General features: G+C 55.1%; 1 long non-coding RNA gene across 4 annotated transcripts; it reads left to right on the top strand.

Annotated features, from left to right (window-relative positions):
• The first annotated feature begins 1,216 nt into the window (after positions 1-1,216).
• Positions 1,217-17,858, top strand: LOC102900900. 4 transcript variants are annotated; one of them, XR_006591084.1, is made up of 3 exons: positions 13,291-14,003; positions 15,845-16,936; positions 17,341-17,858. It is a non-coding gene; the product is annotated as an uncharacterized LOC102900900 (long non-coding RNA). The 4 variants fall into 4 exon arrangements; XR_006591082.1 differs by lacking the exon at positions 13,291-14,003 and adding an exon at positions 1,217-1,517 and having other exon boundaries at positions 15,845-17,858; XR_006591083.1 differs by lacking the exon at positions 13,291-14,003 and adding an exon at positions 10,478-13,284 and having other exon boundaries at positions 15,845-17,858.
• The last annotated feature ends 1,725 nt before the right edge of the window (positions 17,859-19,583 follow it).

Raw genomic sequence — 19,583 nt, 5'->3', positions numbered from 1 at the left:
CATGTCGGCCAACAGAGGACAGCAAATACATTTTTTATGATCCTGGGAGGCTCTCGATCCCGTCACAGCTACTCGAAAAGAGGCTGGGCAGTGGAAGGGGACAAGTCATGTCTCAGTTATTTGGATCCTGTCTGGGCGAGAGGGGACACTTGCATGATGATCAGGGGGTTCCTGTGCAAGGGCTGCAGGTAGGGAAGATTTCAGGAGGGGCTGAGCTGTAGGGGAGGGTCCCCCCTTACGGCTGGAACCTTATGTAGCTTATGGAGTGGGGTGTCACCCCAGGGGCCAGATCTTTGCAGGGTGGAGAGGGGACCCTCAATGCCCCACCTCCAATTTCCAGAACATCTCCCAGAGCTGGTGGCCAGCGGCTGTGAAAACAGCAACAGAGTGCATTGGAACAGGGAGGGCGGAAAACACAACTTTATTTTTTGGCCTGAAAGTGGGTTGGTATTTGGGGAGTTCTTGGGAACAGAGCTTGTCTGTCCAGTTTCAAACCTGGGGCTTCCAAGGGACTCCGGTCATCCCCAAGCAGGTTCGGGGCCACCAGTCTGGACGCTGCTCCTACTTGTACAGTTTGCGCATGGGGGGGGGGGGGGATGAAGAAAATTGGGAGGACCGGCTAAAAGCGCCTGCTGGCGCTGTCACTGAGTGTTCCCAAAAGAGGCTAGCAGATCTGGGGGCGAGTCTGAATCTCAAGTAGATGTGTCCCCATTCAGGCACCCTGCACCCCAGCTGAGGGATCCCTGGAGCGCATGTGGAGGACGCCTGCCCGCCCCCAGGAGGGAGGCCCAGCCCAGGCTCCCTCCTCCGGCCCACGGGGTGTTGGAAGTGGGGATCTCCCCCTCCCCCGAGCCCCCCCCCCCCCAGTTTGGAGAACCCCAGGCTCTGCCCCCACAGGTCGAGGTTGACGTCGCCGCCGCATTTCTAGGAATGCCCCTATCCGCTGACTATATTTGGCGAGGGTTTCTAGGAAGGCACCCCCCCACCACCACCCCGGCCCCCGCCCCAGCCCCCACCCGGGCAGGCGGGCGCGCGCCGCTTCCAGGCTCTCGCCCTCTCTCCCGGGCCGGGGAGGAGCCGCCCCGCCTGGGCCGCCGCCGCCTCCCCAGCGCCGCCAACCCCGGGCCGGCCCAGCCCCCGCCCCGGGCCGGCCATAGGGCGTGGGGGGGGGGGAGCGGGGGAGGGGGGGGCCGGGCCGGGGGGGGGGGGGCGGGGGCGCGGCTTTGTGGCGGCAGCGGACCGTGGAGGCCGGGTGCAGCCCCGTCGGCTCCGTGCTCTCGGCAGAAAAGGATTTTCTACGCCCCCCGCCCATCACTTGGATCTTGTCTGGGGAGGGGTGGGATCTTTTTCTGGAAGTCTCCCCCCCCACCCCCCGCGGTGAAGGATTTGAGGCTGGGCTCCAATCGAGGCGGAGGCTGCAGGGCCCGCGGGCGCCCCCCGCCCCGCGCACGCCTCCCGGGAGCCCAGGAAGGCGCAGCCCCGGGGGGCCCCCTGCGCCCCCGGAGGAGGTAGCGGCGGTGAGTCTACCCTCTTGCCTGCACGGCACCCTCCCCCGCGCCAGGGCAGGGGCCGCGGCAGGTGGGTGCCCAGGCCCCCGGGCCGGAGGGGTGCGGGGCGGCCGCCTGGCGGTGGGGGGGGGGGGTGCGGAGGGGGGACGCGAGCGGGGAGGTGGTGGCGGGGGCAGCGCCGGGCTCTCCGGGGACCCGGCGCTAGACGCTCGTCTGGGCTGCGATCCGCCGCCGCTGCCGCCCCCCGAGGCGGCGGAGCTGGGCCACCTCCCCCAGCCCCCTCCCCGGCTCCCGAGAGGGGCGTGTTAGGAGAGAAGGTGGGATGGGGCGAGGCAGCCCCCCGCTCCCCCGATGCCGGGGCTGGGAAATTAATGGGCGTTTGGAGAGGCGGCCACCCCGCCCCCACCCCGGAAAGCCCGTGCGGGAAACTGACTCGCTGCGTGACCCCGATATCAATGCCGCGCGGAGAGCAGGCCGCCCGCCCGCCGGTCCGCGCCCGCCGCGCCCTGCCACTCCACGTGCGCCCCGGGCCGCGCGGGCTCGGGCCGGGCCCTGGGGACCAACGGAGAAGCAGGGAGGACAGTCCCCAGAGAGTTACCACCTCCCCGAAGTAAAGTTGGCGGCTCCCCCCTTCCTTCCGAGGAGCAGGCGGCCATAGCACGTTGGCTTAGCTTCTGATGGGCAGGCGCGAGGGGAGGGGGGGGGAGGGTTAGGGGAAAACTAGGTTCCGGGGTGCAGATCCGGGTGCCGGGGCCCGAGACCACACCGTGTTGCTCTGGCAAAAGTTAGGGGGGAAAAAAGGCATTTTGATTTGGGGATGGGGGGGGGGGGAGTGGCCTTTCTGCTTTCTCTCGCTTCCAATCCCCACCGTGGGGAGCGTTGGAATGTGCCGCTCAGATCCTCTGAGGACACATCCATATTTATAATTTATTTTTAGGAGAAGTTGTGAAAAAGGAGGGGGGTGCAAGTGGGGAGAAAAGGTGGGGGGGGGGGTGGCCTTGTCAGAACCCGGAGGCTAATTGAGCTATTAAGGTGGAAATAATTTCCCCCAATCCGGGCAAGCAGCAAATTTGACTTTAATGAAGGACAATTAGGAGCATAAATAACTAAACTTTAGCTGGATATGGGGGGTGGGGTGGGGACCGTATGCGGCACCAGGGGCACTTGCGCTTCGCTGAGGGACATTTTGGGCGCCCAGCGTCTTTCCTGGGAAGCTTTCAGGCCTTACAGGGGGGCTGGGAAGCAGAAGAAGGAGAAGATACCCCCAAGGGGCAGGCAGATACCCTCCCCCATCCCTCCCACCACGGTGCTGGCTTTTCCAGGAGATCAACTGTCATCCCTGCAGGAAAACCCAGGTTTCCTTTAATTATCCAGGATTCTCCAAAATCCTGCCTCAGAGGCAGCCTGCCCCAGTGCTGTGAGCTGTGGAGGGGAACACATTTCTTTGGAACCGTTTCGGAGGCTGTGGTCCCAGAATCGGGGTTTTGAGGGCGAGATGAGTTTATGTTTTATCCAACTGGCCCACAAAGTCCCGCTTTTGGGGTCATTCTAAACATCGAGGGATTCGGGCCCAGCAGCCCGTGGAGAGAGCCAGCCAAGAGCTAACACCTCCAAGCTGCACGTCTAAAAGCTGATTGGAGAAAAGGGGGGAGGTTTGCTACTTTTGGTAAAAGTGAAAGGCTGTACGGTGGGGGTGGGTTGAATATTCTGTGTGTGCGTGTGTGTGTTCTCAGTTTGTTGAACCTGCTATGTTTTTAAGGGCCTCTTGCCTTGCGAGGCCAGAGAGATAAGGGAATCGTACAGTTGTTGTTTTTTTCTCCCCCCTGTGGTTTAGCGAGATGTCGTAGGATTTGAAGGGACTGAGTGGCATACCCGTCATGTCAAAGTGTTTGTTTGACACCCCAGAATCACACTGGGAATGGTAATTACATTAGATTTGTCTTCAAATTTGTCAAAGGAGCAACCTTCTGCTCGCTGCCACCGGCAGTCACAGGATTTCTTTGCCACCTCGCTCTAAGCCATTTTATAAGAAACTCAGGACACTGGGTTCCCAGGAGCTCTGCAAGGCGGGGGAGGTGGGGGCACCCATACCCTTCCCAGAACGCTGACCTTATTACGTCGTATTAATTTACACACACAGCCCTGCCCTCCAGCCGTGCCCTATACAGACACCCACCTACCTTAAGTTTATTTACTTGCAAACCTGGGTTTCAATCAGGTGTCCACCGCACAGAATAGCCAAGTGAGCTGTTCCTGAAGAACTTTGGAACACAAGGTTCTTGCTAGAGGATTCTGTGTTTAATAGACACGACACATGTACACACAGATGACATTTGCGTTGCTGGGGGCCTTGGCAAAAACTGTCCTTTACTCCCCGGGCTCTTTCTCTTTGTTATGGGACACGATGAAACAGCACAAAATCCAGGAGCCCAGAATTGCAGCGTGGCTCAATGATGGGCAGTTGTCACGTTGTGACATAAATTGTGTTTGTGCTTTGCTGAATTGTCACCGCCCTGGCCGCACCAGAGAGCTGTCAGATCCTATTTGCTTTGCTAAATAAGGATCTCTCGCCAAATTAGCCTTTAATGATACTTCCACAAATAGGGTGTTTTACGTGAATTAACGAGGCCGGAATCGGGAACGTGGCCCCAAGATACTGAGCCACAGAACCGGGCGGGGAAGCCGTATGTTAACATTGCTGGATTGCGAAGTGCGGGGAGCCAGGCGGAGTCGCGAGCTGCGTGTGGAGCTGGTCGGCTGTCAGGCGAGCACTTGCGAGAGAGAGCACAGCCCTTGCTTCCACGAAGCCCTCTGAAACCGAGCCTGTAACGCTGAATACATTTAGCGAACTCTGCCCCCCCCACCCCCCCACCCCCCGCACCGAGTCTGGAAACAGGCAAAGTAGTATGGTGGAGAGATTATAAATCAGGACTTTGCAGTGAGAGGTCTTCAGTGATTCGGCAGAGAATCACAGCTTCTTTTCATATTCCCACCACCCTCCCCTCTCCCTGCCCTCCCTGCAGCAGTAAGAAAAAAAAAAAAAAAAAAAAAGGAACGTGTAACCACTGAATATGCTGAATGCATTTTGGCTTTTCTCCTTTGGCCCGTCTGTGTGAAATTTCATGAAGCGGCTGCTATCCCCCCCCCCCACCCCACCAAGAAGTGTGGGTTTAGAAGGAAAAAAAAATAGCAACTTTGAAATTAGTTCTTCGCAATATACAAGCAGAGCCCATCTCCTAGGGACAAAAAGTTTTCGAAGGGGGTGGAAATGTAGAGCCAGTTAGGGGTGAGGAAGAGGGGGTAATGTGACGAATATTTCCTTAAGAATGAAACGCGTTTGTGATGCCAACCAGTGAAAAATGGGAAAGTCCCTGTGAGGGACCACTCCCTCTATTTCTCCCTTCCCAGTACCCCAGTACCGCTCCCCAAAAACTCACGCGTGCACGCACACACACACACATACACACACACACACTTTATATTAAGAACAGAAAGAAGAATCTTGCCCGCTAAAGGTATGGCTTTCTAGAAGTGGATCGGTGTGCCCTCTTTTCATTGGGATCGGAGAATAAATACAGCTCTTAGGGGCATGAGGATAAAAATGAGCCTGATGAAAGTTGAGGCAAACTCAGGTCCTTAGACTCGTTTGCCAGCCCCGAGGTGCCCACGCCAACAAAAGGAAATGGTGTTGATCAGAATTCACGTAAGCCGGAATTTTCTCTCTTGCCCGGCATCGGGATGATGTAAAAGGCTTCTTTGCGGCTTGTGCATGGAACGGGGTGCAAAGAAACCCTGAAACACGACGCAAACGTGAGCTAAACAACCAGAGACTCTTCGGGCCCCGTAGCCGCGCGGGCTTTTACAAGCAAAAGGGTGGATGTGGTGGAGAGTTTGGAAGGACTGAACTTTGGGGGCCCTCCCGTCACCCTGAGCACCCCCTGGGGCTCTCTTCAGAGCAGCCTTACCTCGCATCTTCAGTTACAGGGGGCACGTCAGTGTTTACAGAACCCTCAGGTTTCTGATTTTACATCATCTTCCTTTTATAACACATCTGCATTTAAGGAACCACAAGGCCAGTTTGTGTCCCTGAATGGCCACGCCACTCCACAAAAGGGAGACAGACCTACAAAATGTGTACGTCGCTGTCACAAGAAAGCCACGGGGAAAAGAGCCACGGGAAGAGGGGGGCGGGAGGGAGGGGGGCAAACTGAGCCTCTTCTCCAGGATCTGGCCTCCGCAGGGAAGGGAGTCGGCGTCCACCTTCGGTCTTCAGCCAGCCGGGCAGCGCGGTGTTCTCAGAGGCGTGTGGAAAACTAGGCTCTCTTGTTGGAATCGTGCGTGAGATCAGTGCTCAGGCCTGTTGGCATCTCTGCCCAAGACAGCGTGGACCGCTGCCAGCCCAGGCCTGAACGTGGCCCTAGAGGCACCGCTGGAGCCCACACGAGCCCCAAGACAGGTGTCCGGGGGTCTCTGCTCCCGGGACCCAGCCGGCAGCATTTCTTGGCTACAAGAGGGGTGTGTGGCTCCTGAGGGACTCCCCAGAGACTCTCAGGGCTCACCGGCCGTTACCGCGTGGCCCGTGCTGAGGGCAGTACCTAACTTTGCTAAGCCCAGCCTCCCAGATGCTCAAAGGGAAACAGAGGAGGCCGCCCTGTGGGCTTGGGGCAAATCCGCCTGGGCGAGAGCGGAGAGAGCGGACGTGAGTCTAGAAGGTTCAGGGGCGGAGCTGTGCTTCTGCAGGCCAGCAGGAAGTCTTCTCCACTCTCCACTTGGGATGGGCCCGGGGGGGCACGGCAACGGGGCCAGCAGCCCAGAGAGAACTGGGTGGGCATCCCAGGGAGAACGCACTGAAAGGAAGCCCGCTCAGGCAAGCTGCACCCAGCCCTGAGTCACCAGTCCCACGGGACTCCCATTTGGCCCCAGCAACCGGACTCCAGGCCACCAGAAGGCCTCGTGGGCTCCTGATTGTCTCTTAGGATGGCATTAAAAGGTCCAGACCAGGCACTTGTAGGCCAGGCCATATTTAGCCGCGGGTTCACCCAGAGAATATTTTAGGTGCTGCTTGAAAGAAGAGATCCGGCCGGGTTGCCAGCTGTCACATGGCGAGTGTAGAATCGCGCCCTTGCAGGCCTGGCCCAGACGGCTGGGTGCTCACCAGCACAGATGCCCAGGGTCCCCGCCAGGGCTCCGGGGCCACGCGGCAGGTGCCAAGGAGACAGTGAGCGCCCAGGGAGCTGGTTCTGTGTCAGGAAGGCTTTGCGTCCCGTTTTCGTTCCGATGGCGATAAGGTGGCCTCCATTGACAGAGCTCCGAGAGGCTGTTTTCAGCCCCTCTCTTGTCTCGATGGCCCAGTGTGATATGCCAGCCTGCTGTGAGAGCAGCCTTCTCCTCCTTGGGTGTCAGCCACTGTGGAGAGCTTAACCCTTTCAGGGTTAACCCTTTCAGCCAGGCGTGCTGGCTGGAATGGGGGGGGGGGCGGCCCACCTGCAGAGACCTTGAAGGCCACAGGCCCCAGGGGAGCCACTGCCCTGGACTTCCCAGTCCTCAATCACTAGCGGCCAGACCTGAGAGGTGGCATCCCGGATCTTAGCAGGCATTCTCCCCTCCTTGCGCCCCATCAGTGATGACCAGCAGGCTCCCCTCCCCAAGCCTTCAACCTGCAGTTGGTTGCAAACAGCTGCTCCCTTCCCACATGTTTCCTCACAGGTTCCCAAGTTGACCACCTTTCCCACAGTCCCCGCGAGGAGGTATCGACGGATCCGTGGTTTCCTTAGATCAGTAACGACAGTGGGGAGTAATCAACCATTCGGGGTCTTGGAGAGACGTCACGGGCGAGTCCTGGGAGTCACCTGGTGTCAGGGGACGAGCCTCATGACCCGCGCTGGGATTCCAGATCTTGGTTTTCCGGGCACAGAGGAGGCGCGTCGGTCTTGAAGCCGCCGCACACAGACACATGTAGCCAATTACCAGCCAATAATCGTCAGCCTTTGGGGGAGCCTGGGTGGAGCCGCCGCATACCGTGAAAGCTTTGGCTTGTTTAAAATTTGCTCTAACTTTGTACGTTTCTTCCTTTTTAGTTTTGGCTCTTGGTGCTCCGGGAGCCACCACTTCCTGCCCAGCTGGTTCGTTACCGCAGGGAAAATGAGGGACTTTTGGGGGCAGATGTGTTTCTATTCCACTATCATAATGCCCCTAAAAATCCTTATTGCTCTTGCAGTATTCCTCGGGGCCCCTGGGCCGGCTGGGAAGACGGCAGCTCTGAGTTCCTCCAGCACCCAAAGGAAGAGAGAAAGATGCCCCCCGCCCCATTCTCCCCAGACACCTCCTTCTCCACTCACAGCGCTCTGAACTGGTCACTGCCAAGAGCGAGAAAAAGGCGCCACGCACAGACATTGGTTGCTAAACGTGCTTTTTGTCTCCACGGGCAGAGGGCTGGAAGTCAGACCCGGGAAACAGGGCAGCCGTGGGGACTGTCGGCCTTGGCCTTTGCTCTGGGGGTTCCTGGCGGGGAGGTGGGGAAAGTGGAAAAGAAACAGGCATTACCTGTTTGACCAGGCGAATGAGGCGAAAATTTCACGTTCAGCCTGGCCCTGGGCCTCTGGGATCTTCACCTTGGCACGGGGCCCTGGCCGGTCCCGGCTTTCTCCCCAGCTCCCCGGGACACGTCACTTTCCCACTCTCTGCCTCGGTTTCCCCATCCGCCAAGGGAGGGCAACACCCCAGGATCTGGCCTCAAGGGGTTCTTGGTTGTACCCAGTGCTGTGCGCTCACGTGCAGTACAAGCCCCGAAGGTGCTTTGAAAATGGGGGAGTTGAGGCATTAACCATGGAAGGTGTTAGTACTAATATTTACTGAACACACGCCTTATATGCTGAGACGACCCAGACATGGAGGAGAGACCACAGCCCAACAGTGAGCACAGGTTTCTGGAATCAGCCTGCCTGCACTTTGTGACCCCCGCTGTGTCCCCCCCCCCCCCCACCCAGGCAAATGACTCAACCTCTCCGCGCTGCCATTTCCTCCCACATGAAACCCACCCCTCGGAATAGCGATCTCCCGAGTCTGATGCACAGATCTACTCAATAACTTTAAGTGGCACCCGGCTAAGGATGTACGTTTCTCTCATAGGTATTTCTTTGTACAGCTCATTTCTATTTACAGCAAGCAGTTGGTTTGCAATTGGGGGCACGGGGAGAAGGGCCCTTTGTGGTACACGGTTGACTGAGCCTGGGGCAGAAATCAAGATGGAGCGGGGTGGGTTCCCAATTCAAATCTGGGGAGGGGTCCGCCTGTGACAGCCTGGATGTCACATGTCTTCCCTTCTCGGGGGTGCCCGACCCCTTCCCTGCTCGCCAACACAGAGCCCTCCGCCCCTACACCCACTCTGATGTGTCTCTCATCTTGGGGTCGTGACGACCCATGACCTCACCAGGGAACCTGTCGGCCTCAGTTTCTCAGCGACATGGGGACAATAATGAACCCTCCGTCCCAGATCAAGGAGTTCACAGGGCTCCATGGGGCAGCTACGATGGTTCACCAACAGCCCCATGAGACAGGCAGGGGCCACAGCAGTGCCTTCAGCCTGGAGGGACACTCCTTCGACAGGCCACCCCATGCCAGGCCTGGGCGCCAGCTCCCTGCCTCCCCCCGCACCCCGGGCTGGTGGCTTTACAGGGAAACGGCGGGCGCTCGGCCCCAGCCGGCAGGGGCGGACTCTGGTTTCACTTTCTGCTGTGTCATGGGGTGGGGGGTGGCATCGGGGCCCAGCTGGCCAGCTGGGGCAGGCACCGAGAGCCTGGCGGCCAGCTGCCGGCCCAGCTGCCAGAGCACAGCCCACGCCCCTGCCCTGCAGGCTGCCAGGATGGGGGCTGGGCCCGCAGGCACCCCTTCTGTGCCTCTCTCCCGCTCAGGGGGGAGACCCCCAGGTGAGAAAAGCCAGGAGTGCCTTTAGGTAGGGATCTCCCCCAAACAAGTTCTTGAGCCACTCAGTAGGAGGTTCTGAGAACTGCAGCTGCTCATTCTGGATCAGAGCGCCCCGGCTGGACACGGGCTTCCTGCCTCCTGTCACTGGGCACGTGTCTATTGAGGGCCTACTGTGTGCTAAGCACTGTGCTGGGTCCCAGAGGCACAGCCGGGAGCCCGACAGCCCCTGTCCCCATGGGGCTCCCAGCTGAGTTGGGAGGCACAGGTGGGAGAGTAAGCAAAGAAATTATCCCATATGGGGGGGGGAACGTTTCGCACTGTGTGCGTGGCGTCAGCATCTGAGAGAAGGGGCGTGTGTACACGCGTGTGTACTCCGATGTGTGTGTGTCAGTAATGTGCGGGCTCCTGGGACACAAAAGCAAGATTATGACCCGAGCCGAAGTCAGAAAATTGACTGCCTGAGCCACCCAGGTGCCCCTGATCCAAACCTATTTAAATGACACCTTCCAGGAAAGCAGGTCGTGGGTGGTGCGGGGCCAGCCCTGACGGCCCCTGAAGGGGGTGCGGATGTGCTTCTGGTTGCTCCCCTCCCCGTCCCAAACCCGTGTGCCAACGCTCTGTAGCAGAGCGCCTTCAACAGCTTCTGGTGGGGAGCTCAGCCACGGCACAAATATTTAGAGACACGCGGGGGGCCTGGGCTCCTGAGCATCTGTTACTGGGGAAGACGCAGAGTTCAGTTGAAAAAAATACTCAGGTTCTAGTTCTGGGCAGGTTCAAGTCCCAGCTGGGGACCAGGGGGCACCGTTTCCTGGATTGTTAAATGAGAGGGTTTGGATGTGTGGATTAAAGGTCCTTTTTCCTCTGTTATTACAGGTCTTTTATACCCTCAAAGCTCAAATTATAAATATTACTAAGAAGCAAGGAATCATCTCAAAACCCTTTTTAAAATGGTTTTTTTTTTTTTTTCAGTATTTATTTATTTTTGAGAGAGAGAGCGAGCGAGCGAGCAAGCGAGCAGGGGAGGGTCAGAGAGGGAGACACAGGATCCGAAGCAGGCTCTGGGCTCCGATCTGTCAGCACAGAGCCCGACGCCGGGCTCAAACTCACCAACCGTGAGATCATGACCTGAGCCCAAGTCCGACGCTTAACCGACGGAGCCACCCAGACGCATCTCAAAAGCCTTTAAGATATTTATGACAATGATAAACATGTTTTCGCCAACTGTTTTCACAGGCATTATCTCCATTGCTGCAGATAACCCTGTAAAGGAGGAGTTAGCAGCTTCCTTTTCTAAATAACATAACCACCCATGTATATGGGCTTTATATATACGAGGCGCTTTACACATATGAAGTCATTTTAGTTGCCCAAGCAACATGAAAAGGAGGCACAACTGTCCACAGCTTGCCGATGAGGAAATGCTTAGAGGAACTGACCTGTCCGAGGTCACACACCCAGCAGGTGATGAGCTGGGGTTCAAGCCTGGCTCTCCCATCCCCGGGACCCGCAAACTTTGTCTCTAAAGGGCCAGACACTAAATATTTTCAGCTTTGCAGGCCTCGTGGTCTGTGTCCCAGCTACTCCACTCAGCCATTAGGACAAAAAAACCAGACACGGACGATACAGAACAGACATGGCTGGGTGTTCCAATAAAACTTCATTTACAAAAACAGACATGAGCTGAATTGGTCCACAGGCTGCGATCGGCCCGTGTCTGTTTCAGACTCGAAACCTGCCTTCGGGTTCGGCCCTGGCAACATTTCTTTCCCACCCTCTCTCCCTACCTGTGCCGCTACTAAGAGTTACGTTTTCGGTCAGAGACCCCTGGCTCTGGAGAGACTGGGTCGGCCTCTCGTTTCTTGAGGGAATCACAAAGCTCTTGGAATTTACAACTGCTAGGAATTATTAGTGACTGCCATAACAGAACACGGGGGGGGGGGTGCTTTTAAAATTGTGATTTTAGTAGCTGTGACTGGGGAACTTTTGAAGAGGAAAGTGTTAGAGTTTTAGAAAGACACCTCAGCGGGGCACTGTGGCTGTGGAAGGAACTTCTCCTCAGAGAAGATCGTTTTCTGAAGTCTGTACGACTGGGAAATAGAATGAAAAACATCTTAAGGCACGAGAAGGTGACTGAAAGGAAGACGGCCACTTGTGCGTGCGCAGGGAGAGGGTGCAGGAGAGAGAGAGTTCCTTCTTACCACCCAAAAATTTAGCATCTGCCACCACCCCCACCCCACCCCCCGCCACCCCACCCCCGGCATCCTGAGCAATCACTCGTGTGCTTTCTTCTCTGTCGATGCGCCTGTTCTGGACATTTCCTATCAATCACACGCGGCGTGACGCTTTGCGACTGGCTTCTTTCGTTTAGCATCGCGCTCTCAAGGTCCGTCCACGCGGCAGCACGTGGCAGCACTTCATTCCTTTTTGTGGCCCAGTGCTGTCCACGTTTTATTCACCCACCTGCCAGGTGACGGGCATCTGGATCGTTCATACGTTTTGGCTGTTAGGGATAACGCAGCTTTCCACACGTGCGTGGGTGTGCCCTGTCACGGTCACTTCTCTTCTGCGTTATACCTACAGGTGGCATTTTCCAGGTTATGTGGAAGATGCGTGGTTAGCCTTTTAAGGAGTATATACTCAAAGGAGGGAAAATGCTGTTAGGAGCACCCCGGGCCCACCATCCAGGGCCACCAAGTACCAACCTTCGCCAGTTCTGATTCATCTGCCTCCCGTCCTGCCCCCCACACCCCCGCCCCGTGACTCTCTGAAGAGTTCCAAAGCCAATTCAAGCGCTGACTTGAGGTTGCTCCCTTGGCTGAGAGGTCGGCGCTTGTCTTTTGTCCCAGACCAACAGAGCCTCCTACACCCACATCCTTGTGTGGACGGAAGTGGGGAGAATGGGCGAACTGGGGCACGGTCCCGAGTGGATCGACGTGGGGTGGAAAGGAAACAGCTCCTGAGAAAATCAGGACTGGCTACATAGTTGGCACAGGGAAAATGTGGAGCCCTTGGTTCACAAAGTATTAAGGAGTTCAAGATGACAACATCGGAGCATTAAAGCAAACATAGGCCTTGTGCAACCGTCCGTGTCACGTCCCCAGGAGGCCAGCGAAAAGGGTGCCCAGGCAGAACGAGTTCATCAGACACGGGAAGTTAGAGCCTTGGTGCCTAGGAGAGACCTAAGCACCCCTCACCTCCAAGGCTTGGGACGTTTCCAAGGAAAGTTGGGTCTCCCATGTGGGAGACAGTGGCACGTGGGACAGAGTTCAAGCCTATTCCATTGGAATCTCCAAAAATAAGATGACCCCAGTTGACTTGTGGGTTATGAGTACTTAAAAAAAAAGAATCAGCCATTGGCCTTAAGCCTTCCTCCCTAAGAGCCTGCAGTTGTTTTATTTAAGCCATGCCATTTTGTCCTGGACCCTGAGTGTCCCCTGATCTCACAGCGGGTCACGGGGCTTCAGGCTGAAGAACAGAGGCCCCCTGGTTAGCAAACAGTCCAGCGCAGCGGCAGGACCCGGGATGCCCTTTCGAGGTAGGTGGCCATGGCGGACACCGGCGACCCATCATGGCGCCCCAAACGCTCTCAGCTCCAAAGAGCTCCACCAATCAAATGAACCGGATTTCCCGCGCTCGCGTCTCAACCTAGGAACGTATCAGCTTTACTCAAGACCGCGAGAGACTCGAAGCCCCCAAGTGTGTGTTTGGATGATGCCCAGCGAGGCCCTCATGCCACCAGGGCCCTGTCACGGAGGGCATACGACACGGCTGGGAAGGGGTCCAGGGGACGAGAGAGGGACTCCTTGAAGAAAGAACAGCTAAGGACCTTGCACCTCCTACGGTGGCATGTGCAGTAAGTGAACATTCACCCACGCACTCCGTTCTCCACCTACACCTTCACCTGTGGGTCAAGCAATGCCCCGCTCAACACAGGGGCAGACCTATAGGGGCAGGAGAGGCCATCGCAAACCAAAGGTGAAAAAAAAAAATTTTTTTTTTAATTTGATCAGAGTAACATAATGGCAGTAGCCAAAAAGAACTACGCCAGGTCTGAGTAAATCCCGCAGGCAGCTTTGGGGCTGGGGGACAGAGGAGTGGATCTCAAAGCGTCTGGCCCAGGATTGCGGCAATTCTCGGCAGAGTCAAGGTAGAAGCAGCACAGCCAGCAGATGTCTCCGGAGGGGTTGGGTGCCTCTGGGTTCTTGTTGTTGTTGTTATTGTTATTTGTGGGTCTTGTGTTTCGTGGGGGGGAGGGGGGGGTTGTTTTTTATTTTTTGTTTTCTGCAAGCACCTGCTTCCCGCCTTCTGCCAACAGACCGGACGCCATGTGCAAATATGGCCGAAGGTGGCCGTCACCCATCCTTCAGCTATAGTAATTGGGCCAAACATGGGCACGTGACCAAATATGGCCAATCACGGCCGCCCACTTCTGTGCCCGACCACAAGCGGTCCGCGTGGGGTCATGGGACCCTAGCAAGGCCAGACAAGGCTCGTCCTACCTGGACCTGGAGGGAAAGTTGCCTCATCCCCACTCTCTGGCGTCCAGAGACACCCGCGATCTCAGAGACTGAGGTTAATAAGCTGCAAGAGGGAGACATGAGCGAGGGGGTGGGGTGGGGAGGACGGAAAGGGTCCGGCGCTAATTTCTGACCCCAGAGCCTGACGGGTCCCGGATCCGGGAGCAGCTCAGCGTTGCCCTTTTTCCATCGCAGCTGCCAGAGTAGCGAATCCCTGATTGTACTTCAGATCAGTTCCGGTGTTTGTGTGACCCAGAGCATCCCCACTCAGGACGTGGGGACTGTTCCCTTGGTGGATTGTGTGAAACCGACAGGGGTGGGTTATCCTCGGAACTCATTCAACCCCCCCAGGTGTGCCTGCTGTACTTGAGAATACGACAACCCCCAGGCACGTCTCGAGGCACCGCCGCAACGCACCGTTAGTTTCGCACTGGATCAGAGCTACGTCCTTGGACTTGAAGTCACACCCTTTTCCTGCTTGCCTCGGTCTCCCCAACCTCGCCTCCAACACACACCCACTTCTCCTCCCCACCCTGCCCTGCTCTCCGCCATGGGCTGGGCAGGCAGCTTATCCTGGCCAAGCTCCGATGCCTGCCATGTTGTTTGTGGTGATCTGTTTAGGGCTGTCCCCTCCCCCCACCTCTTGAGCCTGGGGACCCTGGACATCTTTGGGCCCCCAGCTGCGGGCACACAGTAGGCAGGCAGCAAGCGTGGGAGGAAGGGAGGTGGGGAAGGAAACTTGAGGGGAGAAAGGGCAGTTCATTCCTATTTGTTGTGGTCCAACCACTGGGTCACTGGCAGGGTCAAGTTCCGTGCTTCTTCCCTCTGCCGGATACTCTCCCTTCAGGTGGACACACAGCTCCTGCCCACATCACCTTCAGGGCTCTACTCCAGTGTCACCTCCCCATGCCCCAGCCCCCTTCTGGACACTTGTCTTCCTCCCATGTTTTCTTGTTCTCCTTGGCCCCCTCCACCACCCGCGGGTCTTTCTCTATGTTCCATTTATCTTACATACTATCCCTCCCACCTCAGGGATGTGTACCGGCTCCAGGAGGTCAGGCATCTTTGTTCTCCGCTGTCCCCTCAGCACCTAGACCCGGGCCTGTCACCAAGGACATGCTCAAGAAATACCTGTGCTGTGAATGAACGAATCTTTTGTGTTTCCCCCAAACACACAGGCCAGCCAATCTGTCTTTCTTTTTCTTTCTTTCTTTCTTTCTTTCTTTCTTTCTTTCTTTCTTTCTTTCTTTCTTTCTTTCTTTCTTTCTTTCTCTTCCTTCCTTCCTTCCTTCCTTCCTTCCTTCCTTCCTTCCTTTCTTTCTTTCTTTCTTTCTTTCTTTCTAAGTTTATTTATGTATTTTGAGAGAGAGAGAAAGAAAGAAAGAGAGAACATGAACAGGGGAGGCAGAGAGAGAGAGAATCCCAAGCAGGCTCTACACGGCCAGCGCAGAGCCCGACGCAGGGCTCGAACCCATGAACCCTGAAAGCATGACCAGAGCCGAAATCAAGAGTCAGACACTTAACCTACTGAGCCACCCAGGCGCCCCCAAACTTGTTTCTTAAAATACCTCTGGGCTTCCTTCATGCATTTTAGAGGCGTTAGAAAAGCAGGCGTGGTGTTAGTTCCCTAGGGCTGCCGTAACAAATGACCACAAACCAAGAGGCTTACAATGACAGAAATGGAGTCTTTCACAGTCCTGGAGGCTAGGAGTCCAAAGTCTGGCAGGGTCACATGCCCCCCCCCCCCCCCCCGGAGCTTCAGGGGAAAATCTGTACCTTGCCTCTCCCAGCTTCTAGTGGCTCCCATCGTCCTCGGCCGATGGCCCCATCGTTCCAATCTCTGCCTCCGTCTTCCTGCTTTCTAACTCTGTGTCTGTCTCTGCTTCTTTCTTTAAGGAGGCACATAGTACTCATCTGGATAATCCAGCATAAACTCATCTCCAGATCCTTGACTTAAACACCTCTTTTGCCACACAAGGTAATGTTCATAGGTTCCGGTGACTGGGAGGGTAGACGTATCCGGTATCTCTCTGGGACCCACCATGCAGCCCACCACAGATTATTTGCATTAAGAAGCCAGAGAAGCAAGGATCCCCACCACTACTCCATTGGCCTGCCAGAAATGTAAGCAAAGAGTATTGCCCTTTTATATTGTTCCTGAGGGTGGACATTATCTTATTTAGTTTTTTAATGTTTGCTTATTCTTGAGAGAGAGAAAGAGGGCAAGCAGCGGAGGGGCAGCGAGAGAGGGAGATGCAGAATCCGAAGCAGGCTCCACGCTCTGAGCTGTCCACGCAGAGCCCGACGTGGGACTTGAACTCACAAACTGCGAGATCATGACCTGAGCGGAAGTCTGACGCTTAACTGACTGAGCCACCCAGGCGCCCCTGGACATCGTTTTAAATACACTATGTCATGTCATTGCCCCAAATTGTAAAAATAATACCATGTTCATGGCAAGAAAAATAGTACAGAAGAGAAAAATGTGGGAAATGAAGGACCCCCTTGGCCATTTCTCTTTAATTTTGCTTTCTGAAAAGTAGCCACTGTATGCAGTTTGCATAATCTCCATACATTTTCAAGGCACGTTCAAGTGCATTTTTTTTTTTTTTTTTTTTTTGCTCATAACGTCAAGAGAGCCGGGGGCGTTCCTATGTATCTTGAAGACGTGACAGCCCAGACCCACCCCATTCTTTCTAATGACTTCTAGCATTGCACCATACATAACCTGTCCCCTACCGGCCAGCATTTCACTTAACGGCAGGATTTCGCCACTATAACATACACTCTCTTTGGCACGGGTCTAAGTACACTCCTAGGATACATTCCTAGAAGCGGGATTTCTCAGTCCAGAGCATATGTGCATTTCTCATTCCGACAGCCTCTGTCCGGTGCCCATCCACAGCGCATGCGCGGGGTGCCTGTTTCCGCACCCTCACCCACCCCATCAAGGGCACAGTCCGTCAGGGGAAGCAAGTCCCAAGTGAGGTACGCGGGCTTCCCACGTGGCCCCAGGTGAGGTGGACGTGGCCCCTGAGCTTTCAGGGATGATAACCTGTTCAGAGTTCTCATCAGCTTGGGTTTTATAAACAAAGGCAGAGTCTGGGGAGGGGAGCCAGAACCGTGCAGGGAGAAGCGTTGTGCAGCTCAGTATTTATTTCTTTAGTGCAGTTAGAACTTAAATATGGTCAAAACATATTCTTCTTTTAATTTACACAAACAAATATGTTCCCTGGCTGACACCTCCGGTGCCAAGTTTCTAGGAGAAATGAAATTCTGCTGTGAGATTATAAACCAACCACTCGGGAGAAGATGGGAACAGAAAAGCCCCTGCAAGTTTGCTTTTCACGTCCAGAACTGGCTGCTGAGAGGTGTCTCTGTGTTCGCTGCAGATAAGCCCGCCAGTAATTTTAGCGAATGAGCCGTGGCACACATAAAGGCCAGAGGATGGAAACGCTCCGGGTTTTGATAAAAAAGCAGTTCTGGCTCGGCTCCCTCCTGCTAGTCGCGCAAAGACCTATCCGGAGAAGGGCTGATGAATTGAGGAACAAGAAACGAGGCCAACGTGAGTCTCCTTTCAAGCGCTGTGCTAATATGAAACCAAACAACTTGAAATTGTTCCAAGAGGGGATTAAAGCAACATGTTATTTTGAGTGATTGCTTAATTTATTGAGCTGCGGCTAGATCTGTAATGAAATACAGCCCTTGCAACTGATAACGTCCTGTTGCAATTGAACTTCTACAATTAAGGAATATTTTCCAGGAGGTCCTGTGGAACCGCTTAGAACTTTTCGTCTCGGTGGCGGGGTGCTTCTGAGCGCTCACTTGCACGGCAAGTTTGTTTCGTTTTGTTTTTTTAAAGAGCGACAGGCCGATGTTAACAAGGAAAATAAACGGGCATTTTACTGAATGCCTTGTGTGCACCGTGAGCTTAATATACGTGATCTCTAGGGGCGCCCGGGTGGCTTAGTCGATTAAGCGTCTGACTCCTGATTTCGGCTGAGGTCATGATCTCATGTTTTGTGAAATTGAGCCCCGTGTCGGGCTCTGCACTGAGAGTGTGGAGCCTGCCTGAGATTCTCCCTCCTCCTCTCTACCCCTCCCCTGCTCGCTTGCGTGCACACGCGCTCTCTCTCAAAATAAATAAACTTTTTTTTTTTTTTTAAGTTTAAAAATCCACACATTCCCAGCCTGGGTTGCATCAGCAATTAGTTCAATGTGGCTCGCGGCTGCCACATTGGACAGCATCGATAGAGACCATTCTGAGTACTGCAGAAAGCTCTAGTGGCGGGTGTTCTTCGCAAGATTCCAAGGGCAGAAGCTGGGAGTGCCACGGTTCAGACCCAAGCTAATGATCTTCGAAGGCAGCACTATTCCATCATTGCCCCTGACTTCCTCCTTCTCTTCCTTTGGCCAAGGAGGGTGAGCTAAAGCAGTGATTTGAATCTTGGCTGCACGTTAAGATTACCTGCACTAGGGGTGGCTAGGTGTTTGAGCGTCTGACCCTGGATTTTGGCTCAGGCCATGATTCCAGGGTCGTGAGATCGAGCCCCGTGTCGGGCTCCAAGCTGAGTGTGGATCCTGCTTGGGATTCTTTCTCTCTCTCTCTCTCTCTCTCTCTCTGCCCCTCCCCTGCTCTCTTTCTAAAAAATAAACAAATATATTATTTTTTTAATTACCTGGACTGGTTTATGGATCAGAGGTTTCCAGCCCCAAGTATTCCGACTTAAATGTGACCGGGAGGCGTTTTTGTAAGTCTCCAAGCGATTCAAGTGTGCAGGCAGGACTGAAAGCAGCTAGGTGAGGGGATCCACACACAAGGGATGGTGGACGGAGCTCGTTCATCTCCCGTGAGAACGTGGCCCCTGGTGGACTTGGACGTGGGCTCCCCCCAAACCACCTCTAAACACCCTCCTCAAAGAGAGCTCGGGTTCATGTCTGAGGGGAAAGATTTCAGCATCCTGCTCAAGGGGAGACCCAAAAGAGATCTCCACTTTTAGAAGCAGGCTCTGTCACACTGTCATGAAAGAAAGGAGTGGTGAATGTAAGATCAGAGAGACAGAGTAAAACTCCTGTAGCCCCAGATTTGAGTTGGAAGTGTCAATATGGGGGCGCCTGGGGGGCTTAGTTAAGTGTCCGACCCTTGGTTTCAGCTCAGGTCACGATCTCGTGGTTTTGTGGGTTCGAGCCCTGCACTGGGCTTGGGTTTCTCTGTCTCTCCCTCTCTCTCTGCCCCTCCCCAACTTGTGAGCTTTCTCCCTCCCTTTCTCTCTCAAAATAAACATTAAAAAAAATTTTTTTTTAAGTAACGACCAGTTCAGTAGCTATCAGCACTCCTGGCACCCACATTATGGTCTCTAAACACCACTTCTCACCGGAGATCAGGGCTCTGTGGAAATATGGCCGACTGCAGGTGTGAGGCAGGAAGTGTGCACAATGAGCCTGGAAACATCCTGTCACCCAGATCGCGTGGAGCTGTCAGAGACTTCTGGGGTCGCGTCAGAAAGGATGCAGGGGACAGTGTGAAGAGGCTCCCACTGGCCACAGATGGGACCATTTGATATCAATAGGAATAGTAACTCCAACGGGTTAAAACATGCCACTTGCATCGAAATCTCTGGGTTCACAAAGATAC

The sequence above is a fragment of the Felis catus genome, chromosome E3 (assembly GCF_018350175.1).
Source record: "Felis catus isolate Fca126 chromosome E3, F.catus_Fca126_mat1.0, whole genome shotgun sequence".
NCBI lineage: Eukaryota > Metazoa > Chordata > Mammalia > Carnivora > Felidae > Felis > Felis catus.
This window is presented reverse-complemented; position numbering and strand designations above follow the sequence as displayed.